General features: G+C 39.1%; 1 long non-coding RNA gene and 1 other non-coding gene across 2 annotated transcripts; one reads left to right on the forward strand and one right to left on the reverse strand.

The window, feature by feature from the left end:
* Positions 1–232: 232 nt before the first annotated feature.
* Positions 233–18,968, forward strand: LOC137768229 (uncharacterized). The gene is made up of 4 exons (XR_011074735.1): positions 233–382; positions 1,866–1,946; positions 8,907–8,973; positions 11,243–18,968. It is a non-coding gene; the product is annotated as an uncharacterized lncRNA (long non-coding RNA).
* On the reverse strand, positions 7,842–7,949 carry LOC137754631 (U6 spliceosomal RNA). The gene has a single exon (XR_011071905.1). It is a non-coding gene; the product is annotated as a U6 spliceosomal RNA (small nuclear RNA).
* Positions 18,969–19,707: the final 739 nt, after the last annotated feature.

The raw sequence follows: 19,707 nt of genomic DNA on the forward strand, positions 1-19,707 counted from the left end.
CTAACCACGAAGTGACACTGCTTCTACGCGGAAATAATTTTACACCCCTAAGAAATGAATTACGAGAACATTTTTCCCTATTACCTCAACCGTGAGATCCAATCAGACGCAAAAACGGACCGAAAAAGTGATGCTGGCGCTATTGATTGACGTACATTCCAACCAACCTACAACGGAAGAAGAGCGCGCCTGCGCAAGACGTTATCCAATCCGTACTAGTGTTAGCGGAAGAGGCGGGGGTTGTGGAAACGGCCGCCGCAGGGTTGGCAGACTTGAGAAGGAGCAAAGATGGCGGAGTGAGGTGCGTCGAGGCCACCTGGCCTTTGGGCCAGGGGGAGGGCCGGCCCCCGGGCGCTCGAGTGCTTCTGCTGGCCCGTGCGAGGTAAGCCGAGAAGGCTAAGACAGGGGAACTAGCAGGAGGTGGCGCGGCCCAAGCCGTCCGAAGAACGGAGTGCGCGGAGCCCGCCAGCAGCTGGCACGGGTCTTGGCCAGGCGCGGGTTTCCTTCCGAGCGGCCCCAGGGCGGCAGCCCCGACTTTTGGGCGTGTGTTGCACCACTACTCAGACCCGACCTGCCACTGACCTTCTCAGTGCCTTGCCTTTGGCTGCCTTTGTGCTTTCGGCTTGTTGCCCGATGATTGCATCCACGCTTCTGTATATGTGGCATTCTCTGCGTCGGCCATCGGTTTATCTTTGAAGAATATCTTTGTTTTATTGATTTATTTATGCTCCTCGCCTCACGAACTTCGTGTCCACTGTTTTGCCTGAGGCTCGGGTCTCAATCGAGGCCTGTTGCGGCTCTGAGTATTTTGTGTCCCTGTCCTGTTGACCTTGAGATTTGGTGTAACAGGTTTCCCCCACTTCCTGGGATTTAATTTGAGTCTGTGTATCGTGTACATTCTCTTGCTTACCTTTATTATATGCATTCGTTCCTACTCCCACCTCTCAAACTTTTTTAAAATCTGCGAAAGCAGCTTTGTCCTTGTATGACCTGATAGTTGCCTAATGGCGCATTAATCTCTGCTGACTCTAGGTAGAAGTAACCGTAGTTTTCCAGAACTAAAGGAATCAGTGTACAATTTTTATTTATATATCTATTTATAGAGAGAATGAGAAAGAGTTTGGGGAATTATTATTATAAAGTAATTTGTGTAATGGGGTGGGGTTACAAAGTATACTACTGTCAGGCATTTGTATTCGGTTCTTGTGTAATTTTATGGGGTATCTTTTTTTGTAATTTGGGTTGTTATGACCCCTCATTCGGTCTTTCACTTAAATTGTGGGAAAGGTTTCTGAGTTGGTGAAGCCTGTTTAAAACTGGCACATTAGTTAGGCCCAGTTCGAGTGACATGTCCTAATACAAATGAATGTGTCTGGTATGCTTTTTGCTGGCCCTGGATTTAGCAGAGCTGAAAATACCAGGTAAAGAAATACTTCTAAATAAGACCTTTCTGTTGCTTTTGTCCAGAGTAGTTTTTTCATTTCATCTAGGAGAAGAAAGATACTGGGCAGAGGAAAGGAACAGAACATTCTTCCTTCCTGCCTCACAAGCAGGGGAGTGATCATTTATACTAAAGCAAAGGTCTTTTGCGGGAGAAGAGTGTCCATAGCATCATCAGATTCTCAAAGGGGACAGTGTTTAAAAACTCGAGAACCACTGCTCCAGGAGTTTTGACATCTTTGTAAAATTAATGCCAGTGCAGGTGGAGAGTGAATTCTTTTTGACTGTTCCTTCTGAATAGTTTTTGATAGTGATGTTTTTAAGACCAGTTTGGTTCATTTGAATAATTTTGCACATAAATGCATACAGCAAAAGTGAGGGCTGTATCCTTACTGTAATGTTCTTTTTATTTTTCCTTATCACAGGAAGAACATTTTCCTTGACTTGTAGGTGCTTTTATATTCATCTCGAAAAGAAAACAAAATTCTGAACTCAGGATTTGGCAAGTGAGTAATAGTGGCTAATGCTTTCAAATACTGTTTAAGCAGATTGGAAATAGCTAGATAGAAGTAGAACAAGAAATCATTAGCTTCAACAGAGGATGAACGTCAAAAGTGACTATAAGTTATTGGTGTAATCTCTCCCTGAAGGCACTAGGGAAGGATTTGTTCCACGCTTTTCTTCTAGCTTTGGGTAGTCCTTTGGCTTGTGGCAGCATAACTCCAGTCTTCACAAGGCATTCTCCCTGTGTGTGTCTATGTCCTAAATTCTCCCTTTTATAAGGACACCAGTCAGATTAGGGGCCCACTTGGCTCCAGTATGACCTCATCTTAATTAATTACATCTGCAGTGACTCTGTTTCTAAATAAGATCATATTTTGAGGTATTCATATGACAACATAGGAATTTGGGGAGGACACAGTTCAAATCATACTATCTACTTAGTCATATACCTTGATTGTATTATATGAAAAACATTCAATGTTGAACTGCTTTAAGGATTAAAATCTTGTATACCACTTGTATAAGGGACTTAGAGTAGTCAAAATCATAGAGACAGACAGTAGAATGGTGGTTGCCAGGGGCTGCAGGGAGGGGAAATGGAGGTTTATTATTTAATTGGTACAGAGTTTCAGATTTGTAATATGAAAAGAGTTCTGGAGATGGATGGTGGTGATGGTTGCACGATAATGTGAATGTACTTCTTACCACTGAACTGAACACTTAAAAGGGGTTAAGATGATAAATTGTATGTTGTGTGTATTTTACAATAAAAAAAATTGAAGAAAGATGAGTGAAAAACTCCAACTATATGTATTTCAATATTAAGAAAAGGAATAAGAAGAGGGAAAAAGGAATAAATACCCTTCAGCTGGTAGAGTCTTTATCATATGCTTTTAGAGCCAAGGCTTTGTTGCTTGGATTGTAACCTTAATTAAGTCCAGGCAGACTGTTAAATAACACAAATTCAACTGAGTAAATTTATTTATTTATTTATTTATTTAAATTGAAGTATAGTTGATTTACAATGTTGTGTTAATTTCTGCTGTACAGTAAAGTGACTCAGTTATACATATATCTATATTCTTTTTATATTCTTTTCCATTTTGGTTTATCCCAGGACATTGAATCCCAGGATATTGTATAGCGTGCTTTCATTTATGGGGAGGAAATAAATCCACTTAAGCACATCTATATTAGTATAGTCTATCCCACATCTGGGGGCAGAAACTATCCAGCAAACCCAGAATTTGCTTTTCTTTTTCTTTTTTTGGCCATGCGGCATGGGGGATCTTAGTTTCCTGACCAAGGATCGAGCCCATGCCCCCTGCATTGGGAGCACAGAGTCCCTGTGCTATACTGTAAGACCTTGTTGTCCATCCATTCTGTATGTAATAGTTTGCATCTACTAACCCAAACACCCAGTCCATCCATCCCTCCCCCACCCCCCGCCCCCTTGGCAACCACAAGTCTGTTCTCTATGTCTGTGAGTCTGTTTCTGCTTCTCAGGTTCATTTATGTCATATTTTAGATTCCACATACATATAAGTGATATTATATGGTGTTTGTCTTTCTCTTTCTGACTTAGTATGATAATCTCTAGTTGCATCCATGTTGCTGCAAATGGCATTATTTTGTTCTTTTTTATGGCTGAGTAGTATTCCATCGTATATATATGTACCACATCTTCTTTATCCACTCATCTGTTGATGGACATTTAGGTTGTTTCCATGTCTTGCTATTGTGAATAGTGCTGCTATGAACATAAGGGTGCAGGTGTCTTTTTGAATTATATCCACTGAGTAAATTTAAAGATCTGATTGCCTTCATTAAATGATTCATCAATCAGGTAGCCTCCCATCTAACAAATAGAAAGGAGCTCTGCTGAGCTGTAGAAAAGGAAAGAAAGGTGAAAAGGGGGCAGAAAAAGGAAATTATTAGCAAAGAATGTGTTATTTCAGGAAAGGTCATCCTCCTAAGAGGAATGGAAGGATTCTGCTGACCAGGTAATTCCAGACTGAGTGGTTAAAGGTTACATTTCTGGAGGAGATTGAACTGCAGTTAGGTTAGGTATTAAGTCTTGGTTAGGTGATGTGGGTTTAACACAAGGGACTCCATTTTGGGCCTGAGTAATAGAAACTTGACATTGGTATAGCACAATATTCCTAGCAATCTATCCATCTATGGGGAACTGATGTAAATAAATGTAGCTGCTTCTGTACTTACAAGGTAGCTTTAAATTCTGATACAGAATCATCTCTAATATACATGAAAGGGAAGAAAGCAAGGTGCAGAACAAGGTGTATAGTGTGCTTTCATTTATGGGGAGGAAATAAATCCACTTAAGCACATCTATATTTGTATAGTCTATCCCACATCTGGGGGCAGAAACTGTCCAACAAACCCAGCATTTGTTTTTCTTTTTCTTTTTTTGGCCATGCGGCATGGGGGATCTTAGTTTCCTGACCAAGGATCGAACCCATGCCCCCTGCATTGGGAGCACAGAGTCTTAACCACAGGACCGCCAGGGAAGTGCCAGCATTTGTTTGTTTGTTGTTGTTTTTTTTATAATTTTTTAAAAAATTAATTTATTTTTTATTTTTGGCTGAGTTGGGTCTTTGTTGCTGTGCGTGGGCTTTCTCTAGTTGCGGCGAGCGGGGGCTATTCTTCGTTGTGGTGCGCGGGCTTCTCATTGTGGTGGCTTCTCTTGTGGAGCCTGGGCTCTAGGCGTGTGGGCTTCAGTAGCTGTGGCTCACGGGCTCTAGAGTGCAGGGTCAGTAGTCATGGCGCACGGGCTTAGTTGCTCCGCGGCATATGGGATCTTCCCAGACCAGGGCTTGAACCCGTGTCCCCTGCATTGGCAGGCGGATTCTCAACCACTGCGCCACCAGGGAAACCCCCAGCATTTGTTTGTTTTGTGTTGTTTTTTTAAAATTTTATTTATTTATTTATTTTTGGCTGTGTTGGGTCTTCGTTTCTGTGCGAGGGCCTTCTCTAGTTGCGGCAAGTGGGGGCCACTCTTCTTCACAGTGCGCGGTCCTCTCACTATCGCGGCCTGTCTTGTTGCGGAGCACAGGCTCCAGATGCGCAGGCTCAGCAATTGTGGCTCATGGGCCTAGTCGCTCCGCGGCATGTGGGATCTTCCCAGACCAGGGCTCGAACCCGTGTCCCCTGCATTGGCAGGCAGATTCCCAACCACTGCGCCACCAGGGAAGCCCTGTTTTTAATAAGACACTTTAAAATTTAATTTGAATGACAGTGCTGTCCATTGTGTTTTATGAAATGTGTTCTGAATTTACATAGCAAAGTAAGAAAGTATTTAACTCCCATGGTATATCATTCTTCCTGTCCTTAAAGGAAGTGAAATGTTTGAGCTATTTATTGATGTGTAACAAATTACCTAAAATTTAGTGGATTAAAACAACAGTAAACATTTATTATCTTGCACAGTTTGTGTGGGTCAGGAGTTAGGGTTTCTGGTTTGGAGTCTCTTACAGGGTTACAGTCAAGATACTAGCTGGGGTGGCAGTCATCTGATTCCATGGTGACTCATTCACATGGCTAGCAAATTCATGCTGGTTGTGGAAAGCTTCATTCCTACCACTGTCAGCCTCTTCCAGGGCTGCTGGAGTGTCATGATACAGCAGCTGGCTTTTACCAGAACAGGCAATTCAGGAGAGCAAGGCAGAAGCCACAATCCCATCTATGACCTTGCCTCAAAAGTCACTCACTGTCACTTCCTCCTCATTCTGTTGGTCGTTGTTTAGACACCAACTAGCATACTGCAATACAATTCTGACACTAACCATCTGGAATTAACGCAGACCCCACAAGTCAAAAGGGCATGATCCCCCAAGAAGACTGCCCTCACTTTAGATGCCAGCAGCACTTTGGAGGATCCCCAGGCCACCTGCACTTCTGACCAACTGACTGCAGGTTCAAGGGTTCCCATGACTCTGTCTGAACCAATCTTAGGTTTCATATTTATTTATTTTTTCCTTCCTTCTGGCTGCTTTGGGTTTAGTTTATTCTTTTTCTAGTTCCTTAAGGTATAAAGTTAGGTTGTTGATTTGATATTCTTCTTCATTTTTAATTTAAGCATTTACAGCTGTATATTACTCTTAGCACTGCTTTTGCTGCATCCTGTGAGTTTTGGTATGCTGTGTTTTTGTTTTCATTTGTCTCAAGATATTTTCAAATTTCCCTTGTGATTTCTTCTTTGACCCATTGGTTGTTTAGGAGTGTGTTGTTTAATTTCCACTGGTTCATCTACTGTAAATTCCAACGATTTGTAGTCTCCCTCTAGGGACAAAGGCCAGTCAAATTTTTTATTATACAGTAGTCACATAGATGAACCCTGATTCATTTTTAGAAGGGATTATTAAAGGGTGTGAATACCAGGAGGCAGCAGTAAGGGGGGACCACCATAGAAGCTGACTACTACATAAAGTCATTTGACTCATATCTGGCTAGCCCAAGAGCTTCATTGAAAATTCCTATTTTCCCTTTTCATCCTCTCAATAAGTCAGATTTTCTAATATAAAGTTACATTTTTTGTATAATCAACGGCACTAAACAAGTGAGTTCAGAGACCCAGAAATGCATAGTAAGGCACCAGCTTTACAGGAATGTATTTGTAAGTTTTGTAGATCAGAGTGTATAGTTGTACTTTCTTCACCTAACTCTAGAACCTGTCTATTTAAATTTTAGCTCATGTTGGCTAAGTATATTTAAGAGCCCTGCTATTCAGTTATTCAACAAATTTTTATTAAGTGCTTATTATGGGTCACATGCTATGCTAGGTGCCTGGGATTCACCAGGGCACAAAACAGGTTCCTTCCTGGTGGAGGTTACATTTTAGACAGGACACATGAGAAATATAATAAGTATTGTACTTTATATAAGTACCTTATGTAGTGTTTCATGCATGGATTAAAAGGAAAAGTAGAAAAAGGTAAAGGGGAATGGTGGGGATACATCTGTGGATAGGATGGGGGGAACAATGTGATCTTAAATCAGGGCTCAGAGTAGGCCTCTTTGAGAAAATGACAGTTGAATAAAAACTTCAAGGTGAGGGGATTAGCTCTGTGGGTACCTGGTGAAAGAGTCTTCTCACAAAGAGAACAGCCAGTACACAGGCTATAAGGTAGCGTGTCTGACATTCCAGGAAGAGCAGAGTCCAGTATGGTTGGAGCCCATGATGAAGGGGGAGATAGAATTGGCATCAAAAGAGATACAGTGGGGATCTTATGTGGAATTTTGGGTAATGGTCAAAACTTTGGCTTTTATACTAAGCTACTATTCATTCAGTTTTCAAATGGGACCTACAGTTTGTGATTCAAACACGTGAGTTTAGAGTTGAATAGTCATGTTTGAGATGTGAAACTGGGTATTATGAAGAGAATACAAGCTTATGATGTTCTATCATTATTGCCTAATATTAAGATGTAGATTGGGGGATAAGGTTTATATATGATGAATGTATGCATTTTTATTAGTTGATATTGCTAAAGGAATTTGTCTTTAAAAGAGTCCAGACAGTTTCCCTATTAAGAAAAGGTGTGTTTTTGGGACTTCCCTGGTGGCGCAGTGGTTGAGAATCTGCCTGCCAATGCAGGGGACACGGTCGAGCCCTGGTCCAGGAAGATCCCACATGCCACAAAGCAACTAAGCCTGTGCACCACAACTACTGAGCCTGCGCTCTAGAGCCCATGAGCCACAACTACTGAAGCCCACGCGCCTAGAGCCCGTGCTCCACAACAAGAGGCCACTGCAATGAGAAGCCCGCGCACCACAACGAAGAGTAGCCCCCGCTCGCCGCAGCTAGAGAAAGCCTGTGCACAGCAGTGAATACCCAACGCAGCCATAAATGAGGGAATGAATGAATAAATAAATAAATTTAAAATATGGAACGCTTCACGAATTTATGTGTCATCCTTGCGCAGGGGCCATGCTAATCTTCTCTGTATCATTCCCAATTTTAGTATATGTGCTGCTGAAGCAAGCACAAGAAAAGGTGCATTTTTAAAATTGAAGTATAGTTAATTTACAATGTTGTGCTTCAGGTGTACAGCAGAGTGATTCAGTTTTATATATATATGTGTGTATATATATACATACACACATACATATGTATTCTTTTTCAGATTCTTTTCCATTATAGGTTATTCCAAGATATTGAGTATAGTTCCCTGTGCTATATGGTAGGTCTTTGTTTGCCTATTTTATACATAGTAGTGTGTATATGTTAATCCCAGACTCCTAATTTAGCCGCCATCCCCTTTGGTAACCATAAGTTTTTTATGTCTGTGAGTCTGTTTCTGTTTTGTAAATAAGTTCATTTGTATCATTTTTTCTTTAGGTTCCACATATAAATGATATCATATGGTATTTGTCCTTCTGTCCCTGACTTAACTTCACTTAATATGATAATTTCTACATCCATTCATGTTGCAGCAAATGACATTAAGGAAAAGGTGCTTTTTTTCTTTTTCTTTCTTTTTTTTGGGCCAAGCCGCATGGCATGCGGGATCTTAGCTCCCTGATCAGGGATCGAACCTGTGCCTCCTGCGCTGGGAGCACGGGGTCTTAACCACTGGACCTCCAGGGAAGTCCCAAAAAGGTGCATTTTTAAAAGACTTCTTTGGTACTTACTTGGTTTATATAGAATTCTTTCAGCATATTTATTTGTGGAAAGAACTAGCTTGTATCTTCTTTCCCCCTCAACATTACTGCCAGTTATCTGGCCATTAGAATTGAGCTACAGAACAGTCTAGTGGCTGGTGCAAGCTTTGAACTAGCCTGAGTAAGCTTATATAATGAAACAGCTCTGTTCTCCATAGGGTTCTAAAGGCCTGTATGTGGATATTCTCAGTTTTTTCTCTCACTTCCTCTGCTGCTTTTATAACAAATGCAAATTCTGTAGTTCTTTACCTTCTGAATTAATTTACATTTTCCTTTTGTAGGCTTTGAATCAGAACTGTCTCGTCTTCAACCAGAAGAGGTTATTCAAGCTCAGTTTGGAGTTGAGAGGTATTTTTGAATCTCTGTGACGTACTAAAAATGGAGGGCTAGGAAGACTAGTTAGCCAGTCACCATTGGCCATTTTTGTAAGCTTAAATAATTTATTTAAGCTTTTGGTATGTACCTGTGATTTATTTATTTATTATCATACATAAAATTTATCATTTTAACTATATTTAAATGTATAGTTTAGTGGCATTAAGTATATTCACATTGTTCTGCAACCATTACCACGATTTCCAGAACTTATTCATCATCCCAAACAAACTCAATACCCATTAAGCAGTAACTCTGCACTTCCCTGCCCCGCACCCCCCCCACCCCCTGCCCCAGTTCCTAGTTACCTCTATTCCACTTTCTTTCTCTGTGAATTTGCCTAGTCTAGTTACCTCATGTAAGAGGACTTACACAATATTTGTCCTTTTTTTGTCTGATTTACTTTTGCAGATATTTGCAATTTGACAAGTGTGATGTTTAACAGCAGTGAACTGCTAATGTTTTTACATGCTTGCATTTGGCGATCATGCTACAGTACATATTGTTTTACCTGTGTTTATAGTTCACAAAATTTTTATTGTTCACTCTTGGTATTAGGTAGTTGAAGATAATTCCGAGTCAGATGACACATATGGTTTTGAGTATTAAGTATTTAAGCATCAACTTTGGAGTACAGTACTGGTTTTATTTATTTATTTACTCTATAAATTTATTTATTTATTTATAAATTTATTTATTTATTTATTTATGGCTGTGTTGGGTCTTCGTTGCTGCACGCTGGCTTTCTCTAGGTGTGGCGAGCGGGGGCTACTCACTGCAGTGGCTTCTCTTGTTGTGGAGCATGGGCTCTAAGCATGCGGGCTTCAGTAGCTGTGGCACATGGGCTCAGTAGTTGTGGCTCATGGGCTCTAGAGCACAGGCTCTGTAGTTGTGGTGCACGGGCTTAGTTGCTCAATGGCACGTGGGATCTTCCCGGATGAGGGCTCGAACCCGTGTCCCCTGCATTGGCAGGTGGATTCTTAACCACTGCACCACCAGGGAAGTCCTGCAATACTGCTTTTAAACACAAATGTTTTATTTTTTTTAATTTTTAAATTTTTAAATATTTATTTATTTTTGACTGTGTTGGGTCTTTGTTGTTGCATGTGGGCTTTCTCTAGTTGTGGTGAGCAGGGGCTACTCTTTGTTGCAGTGCATGGGCTTCTCATTGCGGTGGCTTCTTTTGTTGCGGAGCACAGGCTCTAGGGGCATGGGCTTCAGTAGTTGTGGCACGTGGGCTCAGTAGTTGTGGCTCGCGGGCTTAGTTGCTCCGCGGCATGTGGGATCTTCCTGTACCAGGGCTCGAACCCATATCCTCTGCATTGGCAGGCAGATTCTTAACCACTGTGCCACCAGGGAAGTCCCAACATAAATGTTTTATATAGAATCATTTCATGGACTGTATGACTCCATTTGCATAAGAGGAAATTAACATGTGTATCTCATTTTATATAATGCAAGTTTTTATATAATTCTAGCTTTTTGTATCATACTTACATAAGTTTCCTGGCTACTGCTTCTGCTTTTCTTTCTTTCTTTTTATTTATTTATTTGTTAGTTTGTTCTTATTTATTATTTATTTATTTTTTTGGCTGCACCCTTATGCGTGTGGGATCTTAGTTCCCCGACTAGGGATCGAACCCGTGCCCCCTGCATTGAAAGGTGGAATCTTAACCACTAGACCACTGGGGAAGTCCCTGCTTCTGCTTTTCGTTCTTTCTTTCTTTCTTTTTTTTTTTAATAAATCTATTTTTTTTTAATTTTTGGCTGTGTTGGGTCTTCGTTGCTGCGCACGGGCTTTCTCTAGTTGCAGTGAGCAGGGGCTACTCTTCGTTGTAGTGCACGGGCTTCTCATTGCGGTGGCTTCTCTTGTGGAGCATGGGCTCTGGGTGCACAGGTTCAGTAGTTGTAGCTTGCGGGCTCTAGAGCTCAGGCTCAGTAGTTGTGGCGCACAGGCTTAGTTGCTCCACGGCATGTGGGGTCTTCCCGGACCAGGTCTTGAACCTGTGTCCCTTGCATTGGCAGGCGGATTCTGAACCACTGCGCCACCCGGGAAGCTCCCCTGCTTCTGCTTTTCCAGTGATAATACTGAATTTGGTGGTGTGGTTGGACATTTTCTTTTAAACAATATGTAATCCAAAAAAATTTTCTCTGTGTGTTTTAAATACTATTTTTAAAAAGTAAGCTCATATAGAAGTACCTATCTTAATCTTCCTGTTTTCAATTTATTTTGTATTTCCAGGTGTTTCTACGTTGTCTCCTGGAGTGGGGTTGTCCTGCTGCTTTTATCGGGCCACCTTCCCTATTCTTGAAATGTGGATATCTCTTCTCTACACTTTACCTCCATGATTTGGACTGGAAAAGGCTGCTTTTCTTTTTGTTCCACCTCTCAGATTCAAAGAAGAGAAGCCCCTGGGATGCAGTCATCCTGCTAACTTCTCTAGGAAGAAAGAAGCAACTGACATGCCTCTTCTGCTGCAATTTGCTTAATCACAAATAATTTTACAAGCTGAAAGCTGATATCATTTGAAACAGGTGCTTAGATGGCGATATTTGTGAATTCTTTACCTTTTGTTCCAGACAAGAAGACGAAATAGCAAGCATGCGTGACATCAGGGTGTTTTTTTTTTAACGTCTTCCAGTTTTAGCCACTGTTGTGATAAGCACAGTTGAGACCTGCAGCAGTAAATTCCAAATATGTGTTCTAATTTGAAGTGAAAGAGATGCTTAAAAAATTACATATATATCTAATACCTGACTCATCCTTTGGCATAGATTTACTGGATAAGAACAAAGGTCCAGTTTTGCAATAAAACCTTTGATGTGATAAAGAAGCATAAAGACAGGATATCACAAGGTTAGTTGCATATGTGAGTACATCATCACAACTCTATAAATACACATTTTTACATGTGTAAGTACACATTTTTGGATGATAAGAGGGATATTTCTCCTGGAGAAGGAAGCTGTGGTGGACTTCTTTCTCAGAAGTCTTTGGATATATGGTATTTTTTAATGTTTTTTCATTCTTCTAAGGAATAACCACATTGTGCAGATGCTAACCCTATGAATGCATGCTTGGGTTTAGTGAACGGTTGGTAAAAGGAAACTAAACAGTTTTGAGTCCAGGGATGGAACCCTCTTCACCACCCTAGGATGAGAAGCTACTGTATTACAAATTAGTTCATTCTTTTTCGTGCAGTCTTATTTATATAGCACTTGAGACTTGGTTTTACATGCTGCTAAGGCTGGAAGAAAAGTGGCAGAAGTGGTTTTTCTGTTCAGAATATCTAGGGATGGACCCTACAGTATGACCTGCCTTCACCTTTGGACATACAGGAGTGGAGAAAAAAATGTGGAAAGTTTCCATATTACTCCTTTCTCCTAAGAAAAAGAAGGAAAATGCTTTATGCAGCTCCATCTGACTTTATGGCGTTTCACATTCTATAGCTCTGTTTTTTGTAAAAGGTTAAGTAACTTTTTTCCTTTGATCCAAGATGGGTTCTTGGGTATTTGATTTATTTTTCTAGGCAATAGGTGTATGTTCGGCTGAAAAGGCTGGGACTGAGGTAACTTTCCCCAGTTGGAACCGAACTTTCTCATCAGAGAATGGGCCTCAGAAGAAATGTTCCCAGACTGTGGTTGGGTCAATGTAGATTTAGAAGAAATCCAGGGTCTGAAAAAACTCAAACAAGAAAAATAGTTCCAGTAAGAAATAATGAATTTCCTTTCTTTCTGTTAAAACTTAACAACTATCTGATGAACAGACTACAGGGTAAAGCCGTCCTTGCTTCCAAATCAACAGAGGACCATTGTATGAATTGCCAGGTGTTTACATAAGAAGAATGAAACCTTTATAAGTTTTTGTGAGTAGAGAAAGAATTTAAAGCTGGTTAGATGAAATTAAGAACGAATCATCTTAGATCATCTCTGTGATACAGGGAATGTTTGCCCAGGGCCATACATGTTGTGCTGTTGAAATCTTGGGGCAGATTTACCAGAATTTGAGAGTGATAGAAATAGCCAAAAATTGGAAATATTGAGCACTCTTAATGATTAGTTAAATTGGTTAACCAGTTTGAATTGGCATACGGAAGCGTTTTAGTAAAATAATTACATGATATAGATAAAATATAATTTCCTTTAATTGGGGGCAATTACTGAGTGGTAAAGCATAGTGTAAGTAACTTGGATAAAGGTAAGTTAAATTTTTCTCTTAAGTAACTTCTCAGCCACTTCCTGATGTTTTCTATCAGTATTTTGGAATTGATAAAGACAGAATGGAACCTACATACATGAGTCCCATTGGTATATTGGGAATATCATATCATGGAGAATTTGTATCTTCATTTGTCTGTTACCCATCCTCCCCATGTTTTTTTGGGCAACTTTTTGGGTAGGATTGTTTGGCAGGGGATAGAGACCCTCTACTGTCAGCACCAGTGAAACCATCTCTGGCCCACTTGTTTGAATAATTGTGTGTGTATCAGACTCATCTTCTCCAATTGCTTTACATATTTTCATTTCAAAGCTAAGAGAACCACTGTTTAATGCTTTCAAGTTGTTTCTGCATCTTCCATGATTTTCACCAGATGGCATTTAACAAAATGGGTATATTCCAGTTGTATTTGCCCAGTGTTTACTTAATACATCTACGTTGTTTTTCCTGGTCTATTTTGGTCCACTTCATGATGGCAAAAGCTATAATTTTAGTCAGGACTATGCCTCAGTCTGTAGCTGTGCCTGCTTCCTTTGCTCATCCATGTTAGCTGGCAGTTTTTCTTTTAAAAAGTTGAACAAAAATGGGATATGTGCAATAGAAATATATATATGTATATTTTAATACTTGTGGACAAATGTTACAAGTTGTTTAAGAACAACAAAATCACCAATGTCTTCCATTTTGAGACGTGTATAGTTTTGTAAGCATTAGTGCTTGGTAGCATATTGTAGTGCCATGTTAGGGGTTAGTGCATGAGCCTAGTAATAATTTAAACTTCAGGATGAATTATTGATAATAACTAATAGTGTAAAAAGAGTGGAAAATCTATACCTTTTCTTTTCTCATAAATATCTGAATCCGTGATATTCTCCCTGGGGAAAAGAGATTAAGGCCAAAAAGAAATGAATAGAAATATGGGGTCACAAGGTGAGATACTGTCTTTGAGGATTTTTAAGTTTTCCATGAGGTAGGAAACCAGTTGCCTTTGTGTGTTATGAAGCCTTATATCAAAATGAGGCCACATTTCATGATTCTGCTTTGCTCTCTTTGAGGTGAGACTGTTCTTACACTGCTTTCACATTGTATGTCTTGTAGGTTTATTGTTTTCCCACTCTTTTTGCATCAGATTATTTTACAGTTTGCATGTCTTACTGAGATGCTTTGTTAATTGCTCAAGTGAGTGCTTTTCTAATCTGAAGACCATTTATGTTTCCTATCTGCAGTATGCTACATGTTAACAGAAGAACACTGGTCAGTAGTTCAGAGTGTCCTAGATTAATTTCTCATGGGCTTTTCCTGTTTCCAAATTTGCTGAATTGTGTATTGATGAGATTCCAGACCTTTTCATGAGAATTGGCAATGTAGCTAAATGGAGGCTACCTAGGTTGCCATGTATTAATATTAACCCCTGCTTGGTTATAGTAAATTGCCTCAGACAGCTTTCACTCTTTTCTCTTTTCCTTGTAGAAATAAAAGTTGTTTTGTTCTGAAAGCATAGCTTTCTGTAGAAAAGAAATTCCTACCTCTAAAAGCTTTCTTGAGAACTTGGAAATGGCAGTTTTCTGGGGTGATTTTTAAATCTGAGTATTAGGAGAGTCCAGGATTTATTGCCACAGATTTCTATAGTTAGTATGATAGGAAATGCAAAACTTTTTTAATGTGGTGTGTCTTGTGTGCAGAAGCAGGCTTAAAGAAATTGACTCATGGGCAGCAAATCTCGAGGGACCCAGGTTTAGATTCTTATAGTATACTTAAAGTAGTTGTACTCTTGGTTCAAGTAGTTTAGCGCCTGGGAGAATCCACTTCTGAAAAACATTTAAACATTTAAAAAAATACCTCTGAAAAGGTAATGAATGCAAAATAGCACAGTATATAGGAAAGAGTATTTCCTATTGCAAAAAAAAAAAAAAAGCCATAAAACAAACATAATTTTCAAGAGGTAGAATTTCAGTAGCAATAACAGTTTTGCATGTATACTAAGTTGCGTTAGCAGGGTTGTACAGTAGAATACTACTTGAGTTTGAGGCTCTGTGATAACAGAATTCCATGAAAGGAAAAAGATGTAGGTAAAGAGTACATAAAAGGTACTTTTTAAAAAAAAAACTATGAATGTATATGAATATATCATTATGTGAGAAATAGCAACTTTTGTGCAAGTTAAAGGTTAAAGACCCTACTTGTTTGCTAGAGCAGAGGGTTAGAGCCATTTAATTTAAGCTTTTCTAATGCTTAACCTGGAAACAAACGTACTCCTACTGAGTGACCCCACTGAAGCTCATCGTGTGGGGATTTTGCTTATGATGTTTCTTTTAACAACAGGCATTTACAAAATGGCATCCTTTTTGCTTTGTCACCTCATCTTTCTCCATTAGTTTCCTGGGTACATTTTTTAAAGAGAGAGAAAAGTTTGTTGTGTGTGTATATTTAGAGTTTAAAAAAACAGACCAAGAACTTGGATAGCTGGCTTTTCCTCATGCCTGGTAGTGTAGGGGCGTTAGGATTTAAAGGTATGAAGCAAAAGGATTGAAGGGAATGGCCAAAGACAGTACACTGTCTAATGTAGATGTGCCAAGGCCTGTGACTGCTTATTTTAACAAGAACCCAGCAAACTAGTTTCTTGATCTGAAGAATCACACAGCTCTCACATCAGGATGTAATAGTGGAACAAGGGTGACTTCTTACTCCCTTTTACCTCATGTTCATCTTGGCCATTTAGCACCTTGAAGATCCCTGAAAAGATTGTGTCTGTGTTCCCTTGTTTTCCCAGGGGAAAAAACTGAAAGATGAGTGGATCTAAGAAAATAGTGCCTCTTGAATATTAAATTCTTAAATGGCAACTCCAAAGGATAGAGAGAAGGCTATATTAAATTGATTATAGCTCCTCTTTAAATGTCCTATGTCTTCAGTTTTGTGTTAGAGACATTGGAATAACCAAGCAATATTCAAACATCTGCACGATCATGAGGACACCACTGCATATTACAGTGATGTCAGTAACAGTTTAATTACTTAGAACAATTAAAGATTACCCTTAATAGCCACATTCATAGTTTTAAATGCTCAAATGTGCTACAAGTTTCTGTAGTCTCAAAGTATGGTTGAAACTTTTCAATGTTGTTTTGGTCTCATGTTTACTCTTTGTGTACCTGTGATATGCAAAATATGAAGAGACCCTTGGCCTCCAGGAGTTTACATTCTCATGGTGCTGCTGGTGCAAGCAAATTGCTTCTGGTTTATTCAGAACATTGCTTGGCTGTTAATTATACCATGTTTGGAAGGATTCCTTGGCCAACAGTTTTCAAAAGCAGAGGGCTATGCTAAACTTCAGGGCATTGATTTTTGAGTTTACATTGTATTAGCTCTGCTGTTCATGAACTCCTTTTCCCCAGGGAGCTGTGCAGGTAATGCTCATTAATGTGAATCAAACTATTCTGCCTAAGAGCATCTTCATCATCTCTATACCACCTATGCTCTTCTATGCCGTCACTGTCAGTAAATGGCCAAGAAAACTCACTGCTCCAGAGGACATCTCTCAGTACTCTGTTTCCCCAAATTTTTACATCATTCTCTACCCAAAAGGACCAGAATTTGCAATTAATCCATTTATAACTGAATAGTGGTCCTAATTTTAACCTTTTTGTGTGTGACTTTTGTACCTCTGTTCTGAAGCAGCATTGTGATAGATGCGGAGCACCTGCCTGCATTTCTAAGCAATCACTTTATTATTAACCCACATTTTCAGTTGAAACTTTGCATGTATCCTTGTAATTTCCCCTACTTCCTCTGAGTCAAGGGGTTTACTCTGCATGTTTATTAAAAGTGGGTCTGGATGGAAGTGCAAGCAATAGTGGCAGGCCCATAACTCTTATTTTAGAGTATAATATTCTAATGCATGGTTGAAAATGTCCAGTGTTATGTGGCTACTAGTAATTAGATATATGCATTTATTAACAATGAAGCAATATAGACTTAAACCACTAGCTTGAATTTATTGTTTGGATTATTAGTTTTCATTTTCTAAGATTATCTTACTTCCATTGAAAATGGAAGCTAGAAGATAAACAGGGGCAACCATAAGACATTCAAACTGTCAGGAATAGAGCATAACAGTGCTCACCCTCTGACCTCTTGCCTGGTTCCATTAGTCCCCAAGCATGTTTAAAAACAAAAGGCACAAACTAAGCATGTTCAAATAAATAAAGAAGCTGCTATGGCTATAATAATCAGAAAGGTGCAGAGTTTCAGAAGGAGTATGGAATACCAGTGTGGAAGATGTAGAGTAACTAGGGATGGGGTTTGTCTGATACAGTTTTATGTGGCTTAAGTTTGGATCTCTTAAGACTAGAATCTTGGAAGTGAATAGAGGCAACATGGACATATTTCAGATGTTCCAGGATTTTCAGGTAACTAGGTGACTTTTTGGATGGTACTGGTATTACGCAGCCATAAAAGATCCTTCCAGCAAAGGAGCCCATTCCATTTTATGGAAATAGTCCTTAAAATATAGACACATCTGTGGTTTGGTTTTTCTGTTGTTACTGTATTTAAGTTTTAAAAAAAATTTTTTTATAGCCGGAGTTTTATCCTTGATGTTTTGGTTAGACTTGATAATTTGTTGGCCTAAAGCTTTTGATGCCAGGTAGACGGGAGCAAGTTTTCCCGTTTTGAAAAAAAGAAGAACCTTGCTGTTTATTTTCTTACTTGATGCAGAAAATAGATCAATTCATTGTAATAGCTTAAAATTTTTTGAGATGATTCCTGACTTTGAAATAACCCATGTACATATGTACATGTGATCATGACAAATAATGTACAAATGTGATTCATTATATCTGAAAGAGACCTAAGTAGAAGAGAATTCAAGATTAGACTGGATGATTTTCACTAGGCCCCTTCCAGGTTTCATGTTCTATGACTGAAAAATAATTTTTCCAAAATTATTTCAACCTCATTTTAATCTTCGCTGTGGGATTTCACTCTGAATACCTTTAGGAATGTTTAAGTGGAATGGTAACTTTCCAGTAGTTCCTAATTGAATAACTTATAATCCTTTTACCCAATTCAGGAAGTGAAATGTCATATCCCATATGTAAAGTTTCTGTTTGGTACTTATCAATAACATGTCTGCCAAACAATGAAACCAGTAAAGATTTAAGGACAGTGTTTCTCTAATCTCTGTTCCTGTTATTTCCACTAGACCATATTAAAATGTTAATATTAGAATCCCAGGCATCACAGATTTCTCCAGGAACCCGTACTCCTAACAAGAACCTTAGATATCTTAAGGTTAGAATTTTCAAAAGATTTTGTCTCCCTTGGTGATGGTATGCCATGCCATAGATTAAAATATAATTTTCTCCCAGGGATAAATATTCTGGCAATACATTATCATCAGTCCGTAAGCAACAGTAATAGTCTTGGCGCTTACCTTAAAACCACCTGTCAGTCACTGGTAATTTAGAAGATTCATGTTAGAATAACCTTTGCATAGAGTTTTATTTCAGTAGCTTTTGTTTTTACTTGCTGTTCAGATCTTCATTGCCTCATTGGTATATAAGATAATGTTAAAAGAATTTCATTGAATGTTTGAAGTTTTACAAAAGGCAGCTTGCTTTCTAATCTATGCATCTTTGGGATTTTAGAAGAAATATTCTTTGCTGTAAAAAGGAACTGCTGTAAAAGTTGGAAACTCTGTGCCTGTGTACATACATATTTTGGCAATAAAGCAGCATGGGCTGAGAATGCACTGAAATTTCACTGTGTTGTTACTTGGAATGGGTAATTCTAATAATGCAGTAAATTATGGAGATGGAAGAAGGAGCCTATCCACAGACCTGTGCTTTAGGTAGGTGCCAGATGTCAAATAAAGAAGACAAAGGACCTGGGTTTCTTGATGCCAAGTTGTGGCAGTTTCTGTTGTCGTTCAAGGGAAAAACAGGCAACCATATGAATAAAGAGGCACCTTATTTAAACTATGCCCTTATGCCATCCTGTTTTACCTTTAGGGTCAACCTTATGCTAGGTCTAGGAGCAAATGTTTAGTTTCTGGTAAGGAAATAATGATACAATTATTGCCGATAATTAAGAAGCTTTTATATTTAATTTTAAAAAGTTAACTAAAGACATTTTAATGCTAATTAAGAAGAGATCCTCCTAGATTCAGGGGAAAGGAAAGGAGTTTTTTGTTTTAAGAAAGCTGTTACAAACTTCCTTGGGATTGGCTATTGTCAAATGAAGAACAAAAGCTATGTGGTTTTTGTGATGTGACAACTAATGTAATAGCTCCTTCCTTTGATTTATGAGACTTCATTTAACACGCACTGATGTACTCCACTCCCAGGTACTGTGCTAGATGCTGGAGTTATAAAAATTGAGATGGTTTCTGCCATTAATTAAGGAGCTCAAAAGTGTACAACTTGGGGACTTTCAATATGCAATTTTTTTGTTCTCATAAATACATGGAATTTTGAAAACACTTTTATTCA

Source organism: Eschrichtius robustus, chromosome 1 (genome assembly GCF_028021215.1).
Source record: "Eschrichtius robustus isolate mEscRob2 chromosome 1, mEscRob2.pri, whole genome shotgun sequence".
Classification (NCBI taxonomy): domain Eukaryota; kingdom Metazoa; phylum Chordata; class Mammalia; order Artiodactyla; family Eschrichtiidae; genus Eschrichtius; species Eschrichtius robustus.